Raw genomic sequence first — 25,052 nt, forward strand, 5'->3', positions numbered from 1 at the left:
GTGTCTGTGTTGACGGGCCCAGGCGAGGCGTAGGGCTTTGTGTCATGCAGTCATCAAGGTTACACGAGTGGGCCTTCGGCTCCGAAAGCCCATCTCGATGATGTTTCGTTGAATGGTTCGCACGCTGACACTTGTTGATCCAGACTTGAAATCTGCAGTAATTTGAATAAGGGTTGCAATTCTTTCACGCTGAGCGATTCTCTTCTGTCGTCGTTGGTCCCGTTCTTGCAGGTTCTTTTTCAGGGCAGCAGCGATGTCGTAGATTTGATGTTTTACCGGATTCCTCATATTCACGGAACACTCGTAAAATGTTCGTACGGGAAAATTCCCCTTAATCGCTACCTCGGAGATGCTGTGTCCCATCGCTCGTACGCCGACTATAACACTACGTTCAAACTCACTTAAATCTTGATAACCTGCCATTGTAGCAGCAGTAACCGATCTAACAGCCGCGCCAGACCCTTGACGTCTTATATAGGAGTTGCCGACTGCAGCGCCATATTCTGCCGGTTTACATATCCCCGTATTTGAATATGCGTGCTTATACTAGTTTCTTGGGAGCTTCAGTGTACTTCCGTATTTATTTGTCCTAGAATGTTAGGATATACACCACTTGAAAATTTCGGACTGTCGCAGTTCTCTGTCACATGTTGAACGGCCACTGGTGTGCGTTAGTGTTGCTCATGTTTAGTATTGTTGCCACGTCTAGTAGGGTATGGCAGGGCATCTAAGTTCTAGGGGACTGATGACCTCAACAGTTAAATCCCATAATGCTCAGAGCCATTTGAACCATTTTTTTTTATTTTTTTTTAAACAAGGAAATAACATCACACACCCTTTGAAGGCGTGATGTTTCGTTTCGTTCCTCCTCCTGTACTGGGTGCGTCACTGTTTTGGTCGGTCATTGTAATAATGAAACAGTTTGTACAAAAAGTAGCAGCTGTTGAGAGACAGAAGATGGCCGCTTTAACGCAGTGACAGGATCTACCACTGATCCAGCGACTCACTAGTCCATTGGCGAGGGACGTTTAACGTTGCGGCCAGTTGTTGCAACTGTTCCCGGGCTCGTTCACTGCCTATTTTTCAAGTGGCTCAACTGCAAAGGGGATTGGTAGTGAACGGTTGCATTTGCGCCCCTACTATTGAGTCATATATTGGCTAGATTTTGAACAGCAGTGAACTGAACTATACACGTTCAGACTGAAACTTATTTATTCAAAAGAAACACTTTAATCTTGTGGCCATGCATTTTTTAAGTTCACAAATAAATCCGACCTGTATAAATAATAATAATAATCGGTGCAATTCGTACACTGTTTATTGTCTCGCACTTACACTCATTCACGTCGTTCCTTCACATACATTGGCTTCCATGCTTACACTCGCGGCACTTTGCCGCTCCCAACTTACCACAACAACGGACGACAACCAAAGACACGATTTTCCCGCTCATATCCACAGTCCTGAATCGGGTCACGTGACACTAAATTAATCAAAATAGTCCTTAAACATGGCCACAATTAGTTTACAATTTTTATAAGATTTAAATACTTAAACCTAAATACATTATATAATTTCACACACATTTATCACCACAATTTTATAATTCACTGCAAATAAAAAGAAAAACAAAAAACTTTGCAACAGAACTACAACGCTCATCAAAACGCAGAACAAGTATTTTCCGATCTATTTTGCCCAACATGTTATTCCTGCTGCTGTGCTTAAAATTTAAATCACGAACTATTTGAAAGAGCTCCATATTATCTCCTCTTACCTTACACTGTGGATAGCTGGGCCCTACCGCTGCGTAAAAGGGGCCTATGCTGTCGTTAAACAATTACATTTCGTTATGAAAGAAACTCCAGAAATACTGTCAAAATTTACTCCTCATACCACTGGTAATATGAGCGAAATAAGTGTTAGTGTCAATAGCGTTGAGAAATAGCTGAAATAGTTGAAACTGAACAAAACTCCAGGGCTCGATGGAATTCCTAGCAGATTCTATAGCGAATTTGTGGCTGAGTTAGCCCTGCTTTAAAGACACAGTGTGCTGCGCATCCCTCGAAGGAAAAATCGTGCTCAGTGGCTGGAAGACAGCACAGGTCACACCTGTCCAAAAGAATGGGAACGAAAGTGATCCACAAAACTCCCGTCCAGTATCCTCGGCATTCCTTTACTGTCGAATCTTAGAACATTTCTAACCTCAACTCTAATGAGTTATCTCGAACAGAATGGTCTCCAAGCCAACCAGAATGGATTCCGAAAACATCGATCGCATGATCAAGGCAGTCAGGTAGATGCAGCATTGACACATTTCCGAAAAGCATTTGACTCAGTAGCATACATACGTATTCTGTCAATAGCACGATGTAATGGTGTTCAAAGCGAATCTGGATTGAGGATTTTTTGATATGGATGATGCAGCATATTATCGTGGATGGAGAGTCATCGACAGATGTAGAAGTACCTGCGGATGTGCTCCAGAGAAGAGAGTTGGAACTCTTGCTGTTCATGTTATACAGAGTGCTTATAATTAAACTTTCGCTACTTGAGAGGGCCCCTATGGAAAACGAGTGATAGTAGGACAATGAAACTTTGTGGAAACATTTGTATAGACAAGCCGAAGAGATAACGAATAAACCATTGAAAGGAACCCATTTAAAATTCCGCATGAGAAGGATTTACGTTCCAGATTACAAACGTTGCTCAGTGTGATGACCATCTGCATTCACGACGGCCTGAGGCCGCACTAAAGGCACCACATCACAACTGTTCGAAGCACTTCTTAAACGGTGGACTATGGAATGTTCAGCTGTTCAGACATAGCTCGTGCCCTGCTTGAAGATCACGCACTGCATCCAGCAATGTCCCCCATGACAACAGTAACTTCTTCAACTACTTGTAGCGTAATTGGCTCTCGCCCTCTCCCAGGAGCAATTCCCAAATCGCCAGTTAATTCGAAGTTCCGAATCACTTTCTTCAATCCCGGCGCGGAAGAGGACCTCTCCGTATCCTTTAATGCGTAGATGCTAGCAAAGAGAAGCCTCATTGATGCTGTTGTTTTGATGACACAGCTTTAAGAGTGAAGTCCTGCTCTCCTTGTCCAGACCCATGCTGACTATCTGAAACTGTAATGCACAATGACTGTGTTTCAACCCTACGCCGCTGTACCACTACCAGTGCCTAACGGCAAGTCATGAAAGAACGCTACTAGTTACTAAAATCCCGCAGCACATATCATTGCTATACGTTTGAGTACCCATACAGTAAACTGTTTTCCATCTACACTCCCTGAAGTAACGAAAATTTAATTATCACCATGCTGTACGTTAATGACCTTGCAGATAATATTGTTAGTACCTCAGATTGTTGCACATGATGCAATGCTGTGAATGAAGTACTGTATGAAAAATGCTGCACAAATATCACATCTTGGTAAGATTTAAAAGTGTGCAAAGTTTGGTAACTTGATATACACTCTTGGAAATGGAAAAAAGAACATATTGACACCGGTGTGTCAGACCCACCATACTTGCTCCGGACACTGCGAGAGGGCTGTACAAGCAATGATCACACGCACGGCACAGCGGACACACCAGGAACCGCGGTGTTGGCCGTCGAATGGCGCTAGCTGCGCAGAATTTGTGCACCGCCGCCGTCAGTGTCCGTCGACCTGGGACCGGACCGCAGCGACGCACGGATGCACGCCAAGAACGTAGGATCCTACAGAGTGCCGTAGGGGACCGCACCGCCACTTCCCAGCAAATTAGGGAGACTGTTGCTCCTGGGGTATCGGCGAGGACCATTCGCAACCGTCTCCATGAAGCTGGGCTACGGTCCCGCACACCGTTAGACCGTCTTCCGCTCTCGCCCCAACATCGTGCAGCCCGCCTCCAGTGGTGTCGCGACAGGCGTGAATGGAGGGACGAATGGAGACGTGTCGTCTTCAGCGATGAGAGTCGCTTCTGCCTTGGTGCCAATGATGGTCGTATGCGTGTTTCGCGCCGTGCAGGTGAGCGCCACAATCAGGACTGCATACGACCGAGGCACACAGGGCCAACACCCGGCATCATGGTGTGGGGAGCGATCTCCTGCACTGGCCGTACAACTCTGGTGATCGTCGAGGGGACACTGAATAGTGCACGGTACATCCAAACCGTCATCGAACCCATCGTTCTACCATTCCTAGACCGGCAAGGGAACTTGCTGTTCCAACAGGACAATGCACGTCCGCATCTATCCCGTGCCACCCAACGTGCTCTAGAAGGTGTAAGTCAACTACCCTGGCCAGCAAGATCTCCGGATCTGTCCCCCATTGAGCATGTTTGGGACTGGATGAAGCGTCGTCTCACGCGGTCTGCACGTTCAGCACGAACGCTGGTCCAACTGAGGCGCCAGGTGGAAATGGCATGGTAAGCCGTTCCACTGGACTACATCCAGCATCTCTACGATCGTCTCCATGGGAGAATAGCAGCCTGCATGGCTGCGAAAGGTGGATATACACTGTACTAGTGCCGACATTATGCATGCTCTGTTGCCTGTGTCTATGTGCCTGTGGTGCTGTCAGTGTGATCATGTGATGTATCTGACCCCAGGAATGTGTCAATAAAGTTTCCTCTTCCTGGGACTATGAATTCACGGTGTTCTTATTTCAATTTCCAGGAGTGTATAAATGAAATCTGGTTTCGCAGGATAGAGCGGATCAGTTTATGGTTGTGGAGGGGCCGTAATCAGTTACTGTCAGTTGCAAAAAACACAGGAATTTTTATTTTCCTAAGAACCACTTAATTAAACATTGCGTTGAAAGGATCACAATAAAACAATATGGCTGAAGAAAACTTGAGATCCCCTCCCCCCACAAAAAAAAAACTCGTCTCCTTCCGCACAGGCCATAAAGGCTCAAAAGTACCGACTGGCCGCCGTGTCATCTTCAGCCCACAGGCGTCGCTGAATGCGGACATAGAGGGGCATGTGGTCAGCTCACCACTACCACTGCTGTATATCAGTTTCCGAGACTGGAGCCCCTACTTCTCAATCAAGTAGCTCCTCAGTTTGCTCACAAGGGCTGAGTGCACCCCGCTTGCCAACAGCGGTCAGCAGACCGGATGGTCACCCATCCAATTTCTAGCCCAGCCCGACAGCGCTTAACTTCAGTGATCTGACGGGAACCGGTGTTACCACTGCGGCAAGGCCGTTGGCTGAAGGCCCAAAACCACACCAAAAACAAGAACGGATGAAGGCCTGAACACAAGTTGTAAAAAAATGCTTTAAAGAATACACGTGGCTGAAGGCCTTACTTAAAAAATATTTCACGTAAATACCCAGTGAAGGCCACACACTGGACATTAACAACTCGGAGCTTAAGAATCTCAGAACAAAGTTTCAAAATTTTGTTTTTAAACAAATCAATCTTCAAATTTTAATTTAAGTCGGCTGAAGGCCTTATCTTAAAATAAAACAAACTAAATTAATAAACGGCTGAAGGCCTCGCACAGTACTTCTGACTAAAATGAAAATCACGATCAAACACCAATAGAACAGTGTTGCTCAGAAGTGTCCAAGGGTCGGCCTGAGGAGGTAGCTCTAACGTAGGGTGAAGTGAGGTGAGACAGGCAGCCAAGAGTATGGTTAAATAATCAGATGGCAACCCGTCGGCTGAAGGACCGGCTTAAGGACGGCTGAAGGATGGCTGAAAGACCGACCAACGACCTAATCAGTTCCCTTCCGCTCTATCAAGCAGTACAATGGACAGTATCAGTTAGGATGAAGGTTCGAGAAGCACTACGTCTTCAAAACGGGCGTCTAGAAACAGCCAAGGCCTAGAAACAGCCAAGGCACGATAACTACTCTAAGAAAAATATATGAACAAACAACTAAAATGCTCTCGCACTACACGCCGTGCTGGACAGCATCAACACGGCGAGGAAAACGCACAGACGGAAAAATACGCCAACTACCAGGGCAGGTAACTGGGGCGTTAACGGCCAAAAGGCAGAAAATACCGCTGGTGCCCTGCATTGATAAGTAACAACCAATTTAATAGTTAAAGACCATACAGGAAGATGGCTGCAAAATTTTGCCGACTCCAACACGTCACACCTTGCTACCAGCCAGAACGTCCCAGGAAGCAACAACTGGCCATGAACGAAGAGATGTCACAGCAGTTGAAGTTTCATAACAGGTTAACTGATAACTCAACTTCAAGGTCCAGGTTCGGTGGACAACGAACTTTGTAACTCCCGCAGCTAGTGCCTCACAGTCCGACCGTGCGTGCACGCCGCCACAGGTCACAGCCCGACCCCGCGCAGCGGAGACTTCCTCGCTGCTCTATCCCAAATGACAGACTGCCACACACACCACCACACGGAAATATAGTGGTCACACCAAAGATGGTACAGCAGTACTAGTATCGATAAGCGCTGCTCTGCCACTGGCGGAGGCAAGTCAGTAACTCAGGGAGAAATAAGCCACCACTCGATTGTGTCAAAATGCCAAAGAACAAACGGCATCAACTCGAGCTGGCCACGGCTCAGAAAAATTGTGTACTACACAATATCAATGAGTCTCAATTGGAATTAGTCCTCTCTCACAAATAGTTGACTGTAACAATAGAGTGGAACGATCACATAGGGTCAGTAGTAGGTAAAGCATGTGACAAAATTTCGGTTCATTTGTCGAATATTAGGATAATGCAAACAGTCTACAAAGGAGATTGCTTATAAAAACTCGTGCTATCTACTTTAGAATATTGCTCAAGATTATAGGTCCCCTATCATATAGTACTGACAGAGGATACTGAACGTATACAGAGAAGGGCGGCATGATTGGTCACTGGTTTATTTGGCCCATGGGCAAGCATCACAGAGATGCTAATAGAATTGAATTGTCAAACTTTAGAAGACAGACGCAAACTATCCCATGAAAGCTTGCTTATTGTTGTGACTGAAAATTCGCAATTTTTCACAAACACAACTTTTATTTATGTAATGTTACACGGTTACTGACTGAACAACAAAAGAAAGGTAACAATAACGATGCCAGTAAAAGTATCCTAACTGAGGCAAACAAAAGTTCACTTGTCATTCACACACACATACACACACACACACACACACACACACACACACAGATATACACACACACTCACACACACGATTCAGAGAGGAAGACATAATCTTCAGTGATCGAAGTCCACGAGGTCGGTAGCAGGAGTGAACTGATCTTCAGGGCTGGTTCTAGTCCCTAAATAGCTGTCTCCAGCCAATCAGGTTTTGGCATAATGATACTTCCTGCAGGGAGTGGCTCGAGCTCCCCCTGCAGAAAGCAGTGCTCGGAATGTCTGTTTCCATTATCTTGTATGTAAATAGCCAGTACTTTTGGTACGCCTTGGACATAGACAACCCCATCCTCTGTGCTGTAATATGGGTTGCCAGCCCTCAGGGGCTACGTTGGCTCCGGCACAACACCCCTACCCCCATGGAAAAGCTGTTGCAGCATGGGCGACTGCAGGAGAGGGAGTACCAATATAGCCCGGTGCTGTAGGCTGATCTGCAGTGGAACCTGGCCGGCAGAGAGTAGGGTACTGCCTTCCGCGTGAGGTGGATGGAATGCCGAAGCAGTGGCGGTTGTGAGACTACGTCGGGCTGGGCAAGCGGCATGGGGAAGACCGCGTCATCCAATCAAGGCAGTGCCGAAAACTGGCCGGGAAGTGGGTTCAGGGGAAGGTCCCGGAGCTGCCCTGGTTCCGAAGTATGCAGCGGCGCTGGGCTAGCAGCGGGTGTCTGCTGGCTACCGCTGGGAAGATCATCCACCAACTGAAGAGAGGGCATCAACATAGGCCCCAAGGAAGGGGCCAGCGATAGGAGAGAGAGAGGAGCCGGCGCTTGCGGCTGCGGCTCCACAAGGAAACAAGGATGCAGTTGGTTGCAGTGACACGAAACCACCCTGACATCCAGGCATACGTTGAACATTTGTCGACCATGGGGCCAGATAAGGACCCCCAGAAGCCAGCTGGACCAGTGCCCAAAACCGCGAGCCCACACCTTGGAGCCAGATGAATATTGGGAAGGGCCAGGCAGGGTGCAAGGTCCAACCTGCGGCAGGAGGAGATGGAGTTGGGTCCGAGGCTGGCGACCTTGGAGCAGTTTGGCTGGACACTTGTCACCCACCGGTGTGGCGCTGTAGGTACTGAGAAAAAACGTAAGAGCTTCTTCCAGAGAACGGTCCTCCATAAACTTCTTCATCTGAGTTTTTAAAGTGCGAACAAGGTGCTCCACCTCTCCATTGAATTGGGGATGAAAAGGAGGGGTAAAGACATTGTCGATACCATTATTGTGGCAGAATTTGGCGAACTCTTGACTGCGAGATTGCAGGCCACTGTCAGATACCAAGGTGATTGGAAGGCCTTCAATGGAAAATATTTTTGACAGGGCCATGATGGTATTCTCAGTGGTGATATGGGAGCATTGGATAATGAAAGGGTAGTTGGAGTAGGCATCCGTCAAAAGTAAACAGTAAGCGCCGAGGAAGGATCCCGCAAAATTCACCTGGATGCATTCGCATAGGAGGGAAGTGTCCAACCAGGACTGGAAGGACCATCACAGTGTGGGAAGGGCCTGAGTACACTCCTGACAACCCCAGACCATGCACTCCATGTGCACTGTCATGCCTACCCAGAATACATGGCGACCTATGAGGGTTTTCGTCTGGGCAATACCTCAGAGACCTTGATGTAACACGTGAAGAATCTGGGACCACAGGGAAGTTGGTACGATGACCCTTGGATTGGCGTCATTTTCCTCATGGAGGAGCACCCCATTGACGGCCACCAGTTGATGGAGGATGGAGAAGAAGAATCTGAGGTCAGCCTGGGCACGAGGTGGAAGAAGCGTCGGACAGCTGCGGAGAGCAGAGCAGTGCACCAGTTGCAGGAGCAGATCTGCGATTCTCGCTGCGGCTACCCTCTCAGCTGTGACTGGGAATGCAGCTAACACATCCTATATGTCGTCGACCTGAAAAATTAGGTGGTCCGATGAATCGAATGCCGGAAGGGAGCCAAAACAATGCATCAGCGTGGCATGCTGGGAGGTGGGCCGGAAATGTATGGTGTACCTAAAACGTGAAAGGAATAGGGCCCGTTTCTGCAGGCGGTGAACGAGGAACGGCCGCTATAGAGGCGATGTGGGAGGAGGTAGGTGATATGCCATCACGGGAAATGATGTAACCCAGGTAGGAGATAGCAGCTTGAAAAAAAGGAGCATTTACCAAGGTTGCATTTTAGGCCAGCAGTCTGCAGATGCAGGAACAATTGTTACATGACTGAGATGTTCATCTGCGGTGTGGCTGAAGATGACAATGTCGTCGAGGCAGTTGATACAACCTGGAACAAGAGCTGTTCCAAGTAACACTAAAAGATTGCCGGTGCACTAGTGATGCCATACATGAGGCGGTTCAACCGGAACAGCCCAAACGGTGTGTTGACGATGGCCAAGTGAGTAGAAGGCTCACTGAAAGGTATTTGGAGGTAGGCCTCAGCAAGATAGATCTTTGAAAAAAAGTTGTCCCCCTCCAAGCTTGGAGAACAGGTCCTCGGGACACGAGAGGGATAAGTCTTCAATCTGTAGCTGAGGGTTAAGCGCAGCTTTGAAGTCGCCACAAACTCGAAGATGCCCATCTGTTCTCTTGAGTACGACCAAGGGTGTCCCCCACGAACTGTGACGGACCAGAGTGACGACTCCTACCGTGGTGAGATGATCCATTTCTTGTTGAAGAGGCTGCTGGAGGGCGTGGGGAACCCGCTGGGCTGGATGTGCGTAAGGCGCGCACATGGTTTCAGCTGGAGCAACACATGGAAATCTTGAGCGCAGTTGACGCCCAGTAAGAAGAGGTCCAGGAATTCCATGCACAAGGTATCGACTGCGAGAAACGGAACATGGGAAGACACCAGATGCCCAGAAGGCATCCAACCTGAAGAGATCTGCTGTGGCCACATTTTTGACCACAAGGAAGGTAACTTCTTGACGAATCTATTTATACAGGACAGAAGCCATCAACTGACCCAAGAGGGCGATCGCTTGCTTATTATAAGTAAGGAGGAGCCGAGGTTGAGCCCCAGGGGTGGGCATCCCAATCTTTGCATACAAGGAATAGATGATCAGTGAGACTGCTGCTCCGGTATCCACCTGCATCTGCAGTGGCCGACCGTTGACCTGGACATCAATCACCAACTTAGAAGATCCCGAAGACTACCCATAGACATATCCATGGGTATAGGCCCCCAACGGTCGTTGGCCAGATGAGGAGGGGGCTGCCGAGATCGGCAGACCCAACTGACAAGTCCGTTATAGGTACACACTGCATAATGCGCCCACCTGTCAGGGCAGTTTTCCTGTGTATGGTTCTTAAAGTATACCTGGCAGGACGGCAGCCGGAGGGGCTGGCGGCGCTGGCGAAGGTGCGGGGGCCTCCGAGCACCAACGTTCTGAGCCAGACCCGTGGAGCTGTCCGATGGCGCTAAGTCCTGGACAGGGCGGCTGACCTGTCAATACTCTGCAGAACAGGACGGTCGACGCCTGTCATCGGAACGGACAGAAGCAACATCTTCGAACTCCGGTAGTGATGTGATGGGTTCCAAGGCATAGTGGTCGTGGAGGGCAGCCACTTCCGCCCAGGATTCCAAATGCTTGTCGGCCGCCGTAGTGACTTCGTAATTGAATGCTAGAGCAATGGTCTGGTCCAGAGTAGGATTTTCGAGTCTGAGGGCGTCGCACTGGAAAACCGCATCAGGGGCAGCCTGGATGAGGTTGTCTTGGATCATCTCATCTGTGTAGGAATCTTTGGAGACTCGTGTGTTGAAGTGACATTTACGGCTGAGACCATGCAGTTCCGCTGCCCATTAGCGATAGGATTGGACAGCCTTCTTGAGATACTGGTAAAATTCGACACAGGCAGCCAACATGTGGAACCGTTGTCAGTAGTAAGCTATGAGAACCCTTAAAACCTGGGAGAAAGTCAAAGAATCTGGAGGTCGAGGTTGGAGTGTCGTCAAGACAACATACACTTTGGACTGGTTCCAGGACAAAAAGTAGAAACGACGAACAGCATCTTGGACAACCTGGTGGATTTGAAAATGCTGCTGGGGCTGCTTCTCATATGTATCCCAGTCTTCAGAATCCTCATTGAAAGTGAGAAACGGCGGGGGCGGCGGAACCGGGCGGTTTTGCAAGAGTTCCGTAAATAAACGTTCCTGTGTATCCTGAGATTTCTTGCAAATCTGTTGAAAACCGTGTAGTTAGACGTGCACACTTTGGACCAGCTGCTGAAGTACAACTTCCGCCATGAGGGAGACACACGCAGGCAACAACTCGTCACCGCTTGTATTGTGACTAAAAATTCGCAATTTTTCACGAACATAACTTTTATTTATGTAAGTTTACACGGTTGATGACAGAACAACAAAAGAAAGGTAACAATAACGATGCCAATAAAAGTCTCCTAATTGAGGCAAACGAAAGTTCACTCCTAATTTTCCACAAAGGTTCGTGGTAACACACACACACACACACACACACACACACACACACACACACACACTAGTAAATGTCCAATTCAGAGACGAAGACACAATCTTCAACAGTCGAAGTCCACGAGGTCGGCATCTGGATTCAACTGAACTTCGAGGTTGGTTCTAGCCACTAAATAGCAATCTCCAGCCAATCAGGTTTTGGCATAGTGATACTTTCTGCAGGCCGTGGTTCGAGCTCCCCCTGCAGGAAGTAGTGCTCGGAATGTCTGTTCCCATTATATTGTGTGTAAATAGCTTGTTTTTTTGGTACGCCTTGGACATAGACAACCCCGTCCTCTGTGGTGTAATATGGGTTGCCGGCCATCAGGGGCTACCTTGGCTCCAGTTTCAAGAACCAATTTTAAGTAACGAATCAAGGAACAAGGTATAGCCCTCTACTATCCCATCAACAGAGATCATGAAAACAAGATCAGACTAATTATAACGCGTACAGAAGCTTTGAATCAAAATATTCTTTCCAGGCTCCATACGTCAGTCGATCAGGAGAAAGCGCAAATAAGTGGTACAATGAGAAGAATCGTTTGAAATTGACTTCGCAGTAGTTTTCAGAGTATAGACGTAGTTGTAGACGTACCAATGAGCTGCTGGAAATGTCAGAGGCCCAAAGGGGAAAACAGATGATTTTTATCTATCCCAGAAGCTGTCTACCAATAAAACCTAATGTGGTCAACATGGCGAGTTTCTTAGTAAGCAAATGACAGTCATGCATTCAAACGACAATATATCGAGTGGTTATAATTAAACTGACTGTGTTCCGAGTGCCGCAGCAAGGGCTGTATACATCGGAGGACGCTGTAACTTCGTAGGTATGTTCATTAATCGGTGTGCTGGTATAACATGCTGAAAAAATAGCACTTTCATTTTCTGCTCCTGTAAGGAATCAGAATGTGGTGTGGGTTGAGAAACAGGGTAGGAACTATCAAACACTGATAACGATGGTTCTGTCACGTTTATTAGGGTATGGCCACAAGCTAAAGCTTGTGTTCAGTGTGGTTTCCTGACAAGCAACATACTACATCCAGCGTAATATGAGCGATATGTCACCGTACGTTATCCGTCAGATCAGGAAGAGTCAGGATACATCCCTGATAGACGTATCTTTGAGATGTCGTCACAATCAGAAGTCACGTGGATTTAGGTCGGGGAATCTGGAAGGCTACACATGTAGAAATTGCCTAGAAATGCTGGGGTCGTTACCGAAGGTTTCTCGAAGCAAATCTTTCTCCTAGCAAAATGACGTCTGGTGTCGCTCCACACACAGTTGTGTTCTTGCAAAGCTGGAATCACGTGTTATACAAGGAGGTCCTTACAAAGTGCAGATGTCAATAGCCACCCACGAGGTGTTACCGCCTAGAAAGAAAAAAATGAAAAAAAAAAGACTGAGAATGAAGGAGCTTGTGAAACCACACCTCACAGTCATGTAAGCTGGGTGCAGAGTGTAGTATCCTGCGCACTCGTCTAGTGTAGGGTGCCTAGGAAGCTGTTTTCTCGGATCGCTGGTCAACAGTTCAAGAAAATCGTATTAATGGATTTTATTACGGCAAGTTAATTGACAATATTTCAATTTGCATATTCACAAAGAGGTGTCGTAAACAAATGGTGACATGCAAATAATCCATGTCCTTTGGTATATACAATTTCAATGCAAGCAAAATAACACAGTGGCATTTGTAGGACGGCTCGTCATCCCCTGCGGCCGCGGCTATGTGGCGCAGCGCTTATATTCTCTTCGTGCAGATGCCGCTCCTTTAGCGGTTCTTCCTAATCAGCGTACTATTGGCTGACGTCGTCTCACAGCTCACTCTGCTGTAACGTTCCAGGTCGGCGCTTGACGTTACGCCGGAACACAGAGCGTGTTCCTGCACAACATGTGGCAGAGTAGAACGCCATTGCGACAGTTCTGTCCATTCACGGCACCGTGCAGAGCAAAATGTGCCTCGTCAGTCCAAAGAATATTCGCCGGCCACATTCAAACGTTTCCGCATGCCACGAAACGAAGGGCAACGTCACTGCCTTGTAGCCTATGTTCGGGCTTAATCAGGTGCACCTCCTGATTTTTGTATCGATACCAGTGTAAACTGGGCCACATAATCTTTTGACCTGTCGACTAGGGGGAAGGAAATGCCCATGATACAGCTCAAGCACAGGCTGCAGAATCTGAGGCAAGTGCTGCACGGTCGGTTATACAGTAGCTACATATACTTCAACAACAATTGCCAAGGGAATGGGCTGCCTCCCTCTCCCTGTTGCACCCCCTAATTCACTTGTTTCTTAATATTTCTTGATCGTATTCCTTAGCCGATTTATATCAGAGAGGTCACAGCTCGTAGTAATCGTCGTAAAATTATCGAGTGAAACAGAAGCGATTTCAGGCGTTCCCCAAGGTAGTGTCTTAAGCCCTCTGCTGTTCCCATATATATAAACGATTTAGGAAAAATATGAGCAGCCGCCTTAAATTGTTAGTAGATAACGCTGTCGTTTATCGTGTAGTAAACTCATCCGAAGTTCAAAAGGTATCTAAATGGGCTAATGGCAAGTGACCCTAAATAATGAAAAGTGTGAGGTCATCCACATGAGTGCTAAAACTTCGGTTGCACGATGAATCAGTCCAATTTAAAGGCCGTAAATTCAATTAAATACCTACGAATGGCAATTATGAAAAATTTAAATTGGAAAAACACATAGAAAATGTTGTGGCGAAGGCAAACCAAAGACTGCGTTTTATTGACAGGACACTTAGACAATGTAACAGATCTACTTAAGAGACGGCATACACCACGATAGTCCGTCCTCTTTCGGAGTGCTGCTGCGCAATCTGAGATCCTTACCATATAGGATTAACGGAGTACATCGAGAATGTTCAAAGAAGAGCAGCACGTTTTGTATTATCGAAAAATAGGGGACAGAGTGTCACGGACATTATACAGGATTTGGGATGGAAACCATTAAAACAAAGGCGCTTTTCGTTGCCGCACAATCTTCTCACGAAATTTCAGTCACCAACTTTCTCGAAAATATTTTAGTGACACCGACCTACATAGGGAGAAACGATCATCACATCACAATAAAATAACGGAAATTAGAGCTCGCGCGCAAACATACAGGAATTCGTTCCTTCCTCGCCCTGTTCGAAAGTGAAATAATAGAGAATTAATGTAAAGGTGGTTCGATTAACCCTCTGCCAGGCACTTAAGTGTGACTTGCAGAGTATCGATGTAGATGTAGACTCATATTGGGCCTCTTCGCAGCTGTTTCTGTCGGCGATATTCCCGGAATACAGCGCTCCTTTTGCTGCCGGACTGATAAAATAACTTTATCACCAGAGAGCGAACTTTCTTCTCAATAGACATTGGGTTTCACACGGAAAACTTCAACCTTCTTAATCCTTTACACGAATAGTCACTTCAAAAAAGAAATCAACATGCATTGCCAAGTGACAAACAGCGTACTGACTTCAAAACAGGAAATATTTCACATTCTAACTGCTTCTAGTGCCATATTGTCACCTCGTGGCAGAAAGTGAAACTTTTATTTTTTTCTGCACACCCCACGGGAGCACCGATTAATGAACATACCTTCAATGTAGTAGTAGTAGTAGTAGTTTTATTCATCCGTAGATCTCTTTTTACAAGGATATAGGACATGTCAAAGTATTTACAAGCTTAGATCAATTTACAATAAGCTAATTCGTATACACATATATTTACAGACTTCTAGTTAGAGACAATCATTAGATTTTACTCCTGGTATACAATAATTTATTTACAAATAACTCATTAAATAATGTAATGCCACACTATTCACTCATATTTCCCTATCAGTCATTGCACACACTATACACACATTGTTTCATAACACTTCACTCACTACATACACACACACACACACACACACACACACACACACACACACACACAGGTGATCCTTGGGCCATTTTCTGTACTGCAAGTTCCCATTTGCTATCCTGAAAAACTGAGTCAGCATCCCTTCATAATGAGTGAGATGTTGAGCTCAGAAAGAGGAAGAGGTGTTAGTATTGTGCTATGCATAGCTTGAGGGGAGAGTGTCTCTAGAAAGGAAAAAAGAAGAAAAATAATAAAGTGAAGGTGTTATGTGGAATATTGGATGTTTTATAATCATCATTATTATTATTATTTGTTTGTATAACATTTTTTTATCAAACCCCTACTCTGCTTTATCTAAGTAATCCTTCAATGTATAAAATGTATTGCATAACAGGTACTTTTTAGCTGCCTTCTTAAATAAGTGTATTTTTGAAATTTCTTTAATCTCTTTTGGTAATTTATTGTACAGTTTTATTCCTTGGTAGAAAATGCTGTTTTGAGTTTTATGTTTATTTTTTCTTGGTAAATGTAAGTTGAGTCTATCTCTTGTTGCATGGTCATGGACAGAGCTGTTTGTGCAGTAATTGCCAATGTTGCTTTTGATGTGTACAACTGACTGGTAAATGTGTTCACATGGAGCAGTTAAAATTCCCAGTGTTTTGAACAGATCTTTACAATGAGCTCCACTACTATTTCTGGTTATTATTCTTATGGCTCTTTTCTGGAGTTTGAAAATTGTGTTCATATTTTGTGGATTTGTTCCCCAAAAAAGAATGCCATAGCTAAGAATTGAGTGTACATATGAATAATATGTAACTAAAAGACACTGCATGTTACACACAGATGATAGAATTCTAAGGGCATAACATGCTGATGACATTCTGTTTGCAAGTACCTTTGTGTGTTCGCACCACTTCAGCTGAGAGTCAATATTCATTCCTAGAAATTTTGCATTTGTTACACAGTCTATAGAGGTGCCATCTACATTTAATTTAACATTGTCATTTTTCCTCTTCAAACTGAAGTTCATGGCATTAGTTTTCTTTACGTTTAATGTCAATTTGTTGCTTATTGACCAATCGTAAACTTCCTTGAGAGTTTCATTTGCTTTCTCGGTAAGGAGTTCTCTTGTTCTCTCAGTGACTATAATATTGCTGTCATCAGCGAAGAGAATTTTCTCACCATGAGTAACACTAATGGGAAAGTCATTGATGTATATCAGGAATAGTATTGGTCCTAATATGCTACCTTGTGGAACCCCTATATTAATATGTTTTGGTTCTGATAAGTATTTTACTAAATGTTTAGATCTATTTGAAGTATGTGTTATCTCTACTCTTTGTACCCTATCTGTTAGGTATGATCGAAACCAGTCATTAGCTACCCCTCTTATTCCTAATGCTTCTAATTTATTTAATAGAATCTTGTGGTCGACTGTATCAAAAGCCTTAGAAAGATCCAAAAATATGCCTGTAACACACTCATCTTTATCAAGAGCATTAAGTACAACTTTTGTGAATTCTACTATGGCTGACTCCGTATTTTTGCCACTTCGAAAACCAAACTGTGATTTGCTTAAAAGATTGTATTTATTCAGATAATTCATTAATCTGTCTTTCATAATTGTTTCTATTATTTTTGAGAATGCTGACAGCAGGGAAATGGGCCGGTAATTTTCTATGTCTTCTGCATTACCTTTCTTAAGCAAAAGTACAACTCTTGCCTGTTTTAGCTGCTCTGGAAATGTCCCTGATGTGAAGGATTCATTTATTATATTTGTTAATGGGCCTTGTATAATCCCTATGCATTGTTTCAGTACACACATTGGTACATCATCTAAGCCTTCTGACTTTTTATTTTTTAGCTTTTGAACAGTTTTATTGACTTCATTCTCTGTGGTTGGAAGTAACATCATTGTATCTAGTGCAACAATTTTTTCAGGTGTTATATTTGTTTTGGGGAATTTTTGCTGTAACTTCTCTGCAATACTTGAAAAATGCTCGTTTACATAGTTTGCTAAGTGTTGTGGATCATTTATTACCTTATCCCCCTCCCTTAGCAGTATGTTATTCTGCGTTTGTTTGCCTCTCCCCATTTCCTTTTTTATAACATCCCAGACTGCTTTGCTTTTATTCTCTGCATTATATATTATTTTGTCATTAAATGACTTTTTGGCAGCAATCAGCACCTTCCTATAAATCCTTTTGTATCTATGATAGAAATTTAAGAATTCTGGATCATTGTGAATCTTTTTCATGGAACTGAGGTGTTTAAGTGTTTGGGAGGACTTCTTAATACCTGCTGTTATCCATCTGTTTTTGTGAGATGTTGATACAGTCATGCATACTTTTGGAAATGCTGTTTCAAATTTCAATTTAAACAATGTGGAGAATTTGGAGAATTTCATATTCACATTGGTTTCCTTATACACTTCATCCCAGCTTTGTTTTTCTAGTTCTTTTGAAAAATCTTTTATTTTGATTTCTGATAGATGTCGTTTATAGGCTTGTAGTTTTGAAAAAAGTGTCCACACTACCACTGGGAGATCTATACACACACAAAATAATTAATTTCTTGGTGATATCGAGCCCTGATAATTCAATAGCTGATATTTCAATGTGTTTGTCTTCACTTACTGTACTGAGGTCATGTCTAGATTTGAACTGTGTTCCTTTTCTGATATAAATGCATGATCCTCCACCCCTTGAAGTAGTTCTGCAGTAAGAGTTTGCCCTTTCATACAATGATAATACTACATGTTGGATTTCTGTGTCTCTACACCAGTGCTCAGTAATACAAACTACTGTGCAGTTCAAAGATTGGAGCTCAACTTCTAATGCTTGTATTTTATTTTTTATTGATTGCATGTTTTGATGGAGGATTGTTAAGTCTGTGAAATGCCCCATGTTACTCTTTCCGATGGTTTGTTTTTCTTTGTGACATCTGGTATGTGTGATTTTTGAAGTGTTATAATCTGTCTTGTGAGTGATTGTTTCAGTATTTTTTGAACTGCTAGAGATACTCTTTAGGCAGGGGAACCTGTTGTCTGGATTTATCCTAAAAAAGACCTACTTTTCCTACCTATGACAACAGGTATTTGACCATGTGTGGCCCGAGATCCACCCCCTATACTTTCATGAATCAGCTGTACCAATCTTCCCTTCCCAGTCCTGTTTAGGTGTAGGCCATGCCTAGTGAAACCCCATCTGTTGATAGTCCCGACGGGCACCAGAGAAACATGAGCAAAGTTGGCCGTCCTCAGAGCCATCCCCAGCCCCACATTGATTCGCCTCACAGCTCCATCAAGGCGTGGCTGATCATGACGCCGGAACAGCTCAACAAAGTGTACATTGGTGCCATGAGTCAGGGAAGCTATCTTGTCCAGGTCACCACCTATTTCATATGCCCCATCCCTGTCCAAACTGTTTCCCGCCCCACCCACTATCACTACATGGTCCTCTTTTGTAAAATCCTTACATAAAGACCCTAGGTCCTCTATCACATGACTTAGCCCTGCATTTGGTTTGAAGATACTGGTGGCCTGGTACGCTGCCCCTAAACTTTCCTGTAACTGAGGGCCTACACCTCGCCCATGGCTACTACCTAGCAGCAGCACTTTCTTCTTCCTAACACTTTGTACATTCCTAGGCTTCTTGGCCTCGGTTGAAGTGTGCTGCACATTTCCTGCTCCTCGTTCTACCTGAGGCTCTTCTCCACTTAACTCTGGCAGTGGCAGATACCTGTTTTTGGTGTTGATGATAAAACTATCTGCAATGTTTACAGCCCGCATTGCACCACTCGGAGCACTGTCAGTTTAATTATCACCACCTGGGTGCACCATGCCAAAAAATTGTAGTTACTGCAAGGAAGGTATTTTACCTCACCAGTCAGAGAAACTGACGTAGATTATACACCAGCATAGATTCTCCACGTCTATCGATGTGCACGATTACTATTCGTCCTATCCCTACCACCCACCAGGACTGTAACAGGCGAGCGAAATTGCCATCTCTCTAAATATCTGGCCACCACGAAAGTAAGTTCAGTGTCTGCCGTTTGTAAAGCTGAACAGTTCTGTCCATTACTATCTACCGATAACAACTCTGCTTGTGCATTTGGATTTTGCGTCGGATGTTACTGCAGTGTTTATGACAGACCGCACCAATCTGGGAATTCTCACACTTTCTTTGAAAGTTCGAGATGCAGAGTTGGTTGCAGCCCCGGTACTGACTCATATGTCGTTCACTAAGCATTGCGTTTTGGTGTATCTGCATAAAAGAAGGTGCTACTCATAAGGTTGAAGGCACTTTGCAAAATTCAGGGTAATGAGAAGGGAGACAAGTAGCAAAACAAGAAACTTGTGAAGGGAAGGGCATAATTATCCCTGCATTCGATTTTACGTAAAATTTAAAACAAAAACTCAAAGTGAAATGGTCAGACACACACTCTAGAAAAAATGATAGCAGTAGTGAAACATGTAAGCACGCAACCATCGGCATCAGTGTTAGGGGTACAGGTGGTATCGTGGGTCTCTGCTAATAATTCGGGCCTCCTCAATAACTAGTAAACATAACAGCACATTCTGGTGGTGACTGTACTAATTAAAGTACTAGATCTTATTTACACCAGTAAAGCGCAATGATCGAGTAGCTATACAAGCAGGCAGTGAGATTTCCCTGTTTTCACCACCGCCAAAAATTTTAGACATTATTATTATTACAGCTATTCTTATAAAAATACTCTTTATAATTCTTACATCGTATTGTGCATGTATCAAGGGTTATGTACCAGTGTTAATATTTCGTTTTATACTTTACGTTTCTTTTCTCAAAAAGGTGGTGTTGGTATTATTGGCCTTCTTCTTGCTGTTAATATAAGACCCCAACATCAAAGGCCGCATATTATAATCACTACAGAACTTCTGTACAGATTTATGTTGCAGGAGATTTGTAAAAAGTTAACTCCAAGGAGAAAATAAAAAACTTGGAATAAACGATACATGATAAAAGCATTGAAGGCACTATCGAGCAAAGAATGGGCCTTAAATGCAGCAAAATATGGGGATGGTCTTCAAGAAACTGTTCTACACTATGCAATATTATAACAATATTTGACTTAATATAGCTGTCTGTCTTGTAATTTTTTCTTAAATTTTTAGGATGTATCACATAGAGCTCATATTACAAACACAGTTTCTTCTTCTTCCGTCGTGTAAGGTTCCATGAAACGAAATATTTTTTTCTGTCATGATTAATATTTCAAAAATTGTACGATAAACAAGTGAAATACATGTCACAGTATATGATCAGCATGTTTTAAGTAGACAGAAAACAAACTGTGACAGTAAGGACAAGGAAAGAAAGTGGGGGCGTATTACACCATCTCTTTCTATTCCAGGCAAATAATGTTCGACAAACCACAATTTAAGGTCCAAACTTTGCATCGCGGATGTTATAAGAAACTTTTATTCACAATAGGCGACGTACTAGGTACGCCAAATTGCTCCTGTGCCGACAAATTTAATATAAATAACGTCAAATATGGGTGTAAAATATTGACAACCGATTTCACAAAATTCATTGGAACATTTGTGAACTTGAATTTTAAAATACCATCTTGCCTAAGGAAAAGGTTCACTTTCAGGATCAGAGATCTGTACGCAGAAATATACAATCGTTCCAGTAACATCACAGTTAACGTAATATGGAGAACTTCTATGTGTTATTGAACAAACATGAAACTATGTAATGTGACAGAAAGCTAAAACAAAATGACGTATGATGTTGCTTAACACACACAGTTGAATGTTAGAAAGAGCACAGGAGGGCGCGCGCGTGTGTATGTAGGAGTGGGTGAGTTGGGAGCTCTTAGAAGTATTAACAGTAACTATTGTAAACAGGTGACTTTAAGAACTTGTTTTCTCATGGTAAACAAAGACAGTACAAAAACATTTGTAGTAGATGCTACAAAAAAATCGAACTTTGGAGACGGAACTAGTATTTAACTCTCAACGTAAACAAATGAACGTATTGCCCATAAACCTGTGACTATACCACACCTCTGTTAATTGCATCGTTGGAGTCAAACTCTGTAAAAAGTCGTAAACGTAAAAAAAACTTATGAGTTGCCGTCCGGAACGATTCAAGATAAAACCAGTTTAAAGAATGAATGGCATACCAGCCGATGATTCATTCGAAGAGCCTCTAAGAAATGTAATTCAACAACGAAAACATTTACGTAGAAAATTCTCGTTCGGCTTATTCCTGAGTACTGCTCGTTAGTCTGAGACAATACTCACGAAAGTTCAATACAGAAGATAGAAATGGTACAAACAAGAGCAGCTTTTTCGTACTGGATTTGTTCAAGAAGCCTGAGATCGTAAGGTAAATACTCATCAAACACCAGTTCCTAACGTTACAAGAGAGGTGACGTGCCTCACACAGATCGTGCGTTCGGAAGGAATTACTCAAAATATTACTTCCTACCACAAAAATCTCGCGAAATTACCACGGCGCTAAGATCAGACTATCCAGAATTAGATTTTCACTCTGCAGTGGAGTGTGTGCTGATATGAAACTTCCTGGCAGATTAAAACTGTTTGCCCGACCGAGAATCAAACTCGGGACCTTTGCCTTCCGCGGGCAAGTGCTCTACCAACTAAGCTACCGAAGCACGACTCACGCCCGGTACTCACAGCTTTACTTCTGCCAGTACCTCGTCTCCTACCTTCCAAACTTTACAGAAGCTCTCCTGCGAACCTTGCAGAACTAGCTCTCCTGAAAGAAAGGATATTGCGGAGACGTGGCTTAGCCACAGCCTGGGGGATGTTTCCAGAATGAGATTTTCACTCTGCAGCGGAGTGTGCGCTGATATGAAACTTCCTGGCAGATTAAAAACTGTGTGCCCGACCGAGACTCGAACTCGGTCGGACACACACTTTTAATCTGCCAGGAAGTTTCAAGATCAGTCTAATTCGATCTGATGCGGCATCGCCGATAGTCATTATTTCCTCGCATCGCACTGCATTCGCAGTCTGAACAGGAAATAGAAGAAATGATAATGGTGTATGAAGTACCTGCAGCGACGCACCGTACTGTGCGGAGTATGTTGTATGTAGATGTAGCGGAAGGCGTAATTGCACATGTAGACATAGCCGACGGTCTAATTGCACATGTTATTTGTGTTTTTGTCGTTTTGCCGTCGGTTTACCCAACTGCAGCCTGCCTATTGTTATAACACTAAGCCGAGAGCGGCTGACCCGCGTAATCACACGAGACTATTATCCTATTAAGTATAATCGACTCCCACCAGCCCTAGAAGGCACACGGAGGAAACAAACTCCAGAGGCGGAAGAGAGCAGTTGACTGCTTTACCAGTAACTTGATGATACGACCATCCTGTCAACAGAGGCCGTCAGACCGTTTACTATAGAATTTATTGAATATGTTGACCACATCACCCAACTGAAAGCGAGACAGACCTTTCAAAATTCATAGTGAAATTGCATAAAACAAAGCATTGTCAGCTTCACGAAACAGTTATAACCGACAGCCGTTGCAGCAAGAATCATTTAACAGCTGTAAAGACAAGAAAATTAATAAAATGACTCTCATGGTTTTCATTGATGTCACTTGGCGCAATTTGTATGCTAACCCGCGCATTCGACTGAAAGAACTCGATTTGCAAAGAAAATTAGCGTGAATAATAAGTCGTACGAAATATTTTTCTCAAACGTCAATTGTTTGAATGGACCGGAAACAAGAATACATAGAAATCACGCAATAGATTTTTGTCCGAATTCTGACTGGCCATCAGAGTGTGAAATGGACAAATTAGGTGTCAAATTTACCAGCATGGTGTCTAGTTCTGCAAAAAAAATAGATTTTTGTAAGTAACCAGAGGAATTAGGAAAAATTTAATTAGTGATTTGAGCTAACTAAATATGCTGTGGAATAGTTTATGTCTTCAAGGCCTAGCTATTTTGCACTTAACAAGATACATTGGCGTGATATTTAACTGCCAAAAAGCTTGAAAATTAAAAATTCAAAAAACAGTCAAACGTTTTGTAAAATGATTTGTCTAAAAACAAGAAATAACACCTTTGACGCACATTTCAAAGATGCTCGAAATAATGTACAGCAAATGCGGTGCCGACTGAGTACTTAAGTTTAATATTTAACTTAAAACTTTAAAGAGGACTAGAGAATATTTGTCTATGGCTTACGCCGACCATGCAGGCTGTAAATGAAGGTTTGAGAGACGGTTTCTATGCGAAGTTAAACATTGAACTTTAAATTCTCAGTCGGCATATGATTTCCTGTGCGTGATTTCGAACATCATTCAAAGGCATGTTAAATATTTCTTTAATCTGTTTTATTTTGTTTTTAGATAAATCATTTCACAAAACATTTCCCCGTACTTTATTTTTTTTATTCCATCGACAAGCACTGGTTGTGTCACGACTCAACTTATCAACTTTCACTCTGATCAGAGTTGTTTGCTGATTTTTTGATATGAGGTACGCTTGGTAACCGGAGGATAATTAACGAGTAATTAGGTCTGTAGCACCAATTACTGTTATGACTAACCTGCACCTACACACCGAAGTAAATTAACACAACGTGAAATGTGTGCCGTATCTTCGGAGAAAACGTTTCCACTGTGACGTGGTAAACTCTGTTCACAACATGTATTCTCCTCCAGATTTGAATTGTGACATTGACATGGTCCTTTGATGTGTACTGGATTAAACTGTAAAAAGTTATACAAGAGTAATGCAACAACCCTGTTACTCTTACATAACAGTAAGGAAATGTTAAAAATGTCTGTTTATTGGCACATGCATAAAATATTTCGTACCAGCCATGTTAAGATCTTCAATAACTAAATAAGATAGTTATATAGTTATATAATTGTTTTAGTGTCTCAAGACGGAACATCGAAACATCCTTAATATTTTACAAATAAGTTAGATATGCAAGGAAGTCATGCCACATTGAGAAGAAGCGGCACAGTTTAATGTTACAAGCAAGGAACCAAACTGGCAAATATTTGAAAGGTAAGAACATCTTACATTCGTAGAACCATTGGCGCATTCTAGTGGCCACGGCGTAAATTGCTTGAAGGTATGCGAAGTTCAAAGCAACAATGTCCGAACACAACTGCATAGAAAATCTTCAAAGGAAAGGAAAAAAAGCAAAGAAAAAAGAAAGAAAAAAAGAAGACGGGCCATATGCGTATTTTTTTTTTGCTGTAAACTGAAAGACGTAAGCTGTACTCATTATAACCAAGTTCAAAACTAAACATTTACAGTTAGATACAGTTTTCATCTACGTCGCACTATGATACAAATCTTTAGAAAGTTATGCGATTTGGTTACTTACGACACCAGAAGAAACTGTACGAAAATTTCCCCTCCCCCCTTCCAAATCGTAATTACCTTCTTTACCTAGGATGCCTACTAAGTATTAAAGAGGACAGTTACTGATATATGTTCTATTCATTTTAAATACTTAGCAAACGCTACTTCAATATTTTATTCAAAAGAGAAAAAACAATTTTTACTGTAACATTCGATTCCTTCGCAGAATTGTGAGAACTATCTCGAGGAAATCTACCGC

General features: G+C 43.3%; 1 protein-coding gene and 1 pseudogene across 1 annotated transcript in view; one reads left to right on the forward strand and one right to left on the reverse strand.

Annotated features, from left to right (window-relative positions):
* The window catches only part of LOC126282517 (tryptophan 2,3-dioxygenase), a 362,921-nt gene that overhangs the window by 183,079 nt on the left and 154,790 nt on the right, over window positions 1-25,052 (forward strand). The gene's annotated exons all lie outside the window — the stretch shown is intronic.
* Window positions 5,085-5,202, reverse strand: LOC126282698 (5S ribosomal RNA; annotated as a pseudogene).

Source organism: Schistocerca gregaria, chromosome 7, assembly GCF_023897955.1.
Source record: "Schistocerca gregaria isolate iqSchGreg1 chromosome 7, iqSchGreg1.2, whole genome shotgun sequence".
In the NCBI taxonomy this organism is placed as follows: Eukaryota; Metazoa; Arthropoda; class Insecta; order Orthoptera; family Acrididae; genus Schistocerca; species Schistocerca gregaria.